Consider the following 1,626-nt stretch of genomic DNA (forward strand, 5'->3'; position numbering starts at 1 on the left):
TTTTTGGCGCCCAACGTGGGGCATGACTAATTTCACCTGTGGTTGACCAGCCCGGGTACCTTGCGTTGGTCACCGTAAGCGCATTGGGGCTGCAGGACACACGGCTTTGTTTGAAGTCATGAGAATTTTTTTCCCTTCATACGCAGCTCTCGCTGATGTTTACCACAATCGTTAAGGGGAAGGGCGTCCTAAAGGAACTCTGCAGAGTCTCATGGACCCCACCCCTACTCCAGCTGTCTGGACTCCACCCCCTGCTCCAGTGACTGGAAACTACAACTCCCAGCAGCACCAGGGAGAGGACTGCGAGGACCCCGGGGCGGAGCTAGCAGGAATTCTGGGACATTTGGAGGGTAAATAGGGCCCGATTGCAGCGCTCTCTCTCTCGCTCTCGCTCTCGCTCTGGCTCTGGCTCTGGCTCTCTCTTGCTAGGGAAGCAGCTCTCCTGAGCGTGTGACTGGGTGTGCTCAGCCAGCCTCGCCGTAAGGTGTTCCAGTTATTGGTATCCGGCTCTTTCCCTGGGTTGTTTCTGTTCCTTTCCCCTTTTGTAAACAAACCGTTATCGACCCTTCTGTGTGTCCCTGCAGTGTAACTGAGTTGTGAGCGTGGGTGAAGCCCACGGACAGGCGCCCAGGCCACTCTGGGCTGCCCTGGAACACTATGACTTCGACCAATTTTGTTCCCAGCTTAGGTTCTTTCAATTATGTTCCAGCCTTAAGTCTCAGGCCCCTTTTCCCTTTGGATATCACCAGTTTTCTAAATATCGCTACTCTGGTGAAATCTGGTTTATGGCAAATGCTGTTGCTTTTGTTCTCCTCTGTGAGTGGTTTCCAAGCCTTTCCTGGTGTGCAGCCTGTGCTTCTGGGCATCTTCCTGATGTAAAAACATCAGTTTTTTCATTTTCGGCTCTGTGAGAGGAAGTGGAGGGAACTCCGCTCCTCCCACTACAAATTTGCAACAAATTCAGGCTCTTACTAAAAACATGCAGCACAAATACAAGCCCTTAATTCGGTTATAAATAGTATTAAACATGAGCATCAGATTGCCCTTGACTCTGTGCAAGCCCAGATACAAGGCACCGTCCGTAAATTAGGTGTGACCTAGGATCGCCTTACGGCACAGAGAAGGGGCAATAAGCTCTCCCTGAGGACTGCTGGAGGGCGGAGTTAGAAGAGGAGGATTTTTACTTGCTGCACACCTTCAACCCTTCAGGAAAGAATTGTTCTTGAATAGCAACTCCCCTCCTAAGGCTTCTGTGGAAACTCCTAAGGCTTCACAGACCCCATTGCATCTGGGGAAGGAACTAAAATGCTTTCTGCTTCCCACACTAGACAGGGCACCCCTTTTGGAGGTAAGAATCGCCTCGAAGCAGGGCAGTTCCCTCTCGGACGCATGGCAGTGGGTGGTTTAAAGGCACAAGGTCGGCCCGCTGGGCGCTTTCGGTCACACAGCAGGCCCAAGCCAGAGGAGCTCTGTTCCTGCTTACAGGCAGGGCCTGAGAGGATGGCAACTTGTTTGCCTCTGTCTTTCTCTCTCACCGTCCCAACTGAGCAGATATCCAGTATCCAGTCAATGTTACAAACTTTATTGGCTTCAGATGAGCAAAGGATGGTTTTTGTTTTTTTTTTT

Source organism: Condylura cristata, unplaced genomic scaffold (assembly GCF_000260355.1).
Source record: "Condylura cristata isolate star-nosed mole 26May11 unplaced genomic scaffold, ConCri1.0 scaffold00008, whole genome shotgun sequence".
NCBI lineage: Eukaryota > Metazoa > Chordata > Mammalia > Eulipotyphla > Talpidae > Condylura > Condylura cristata.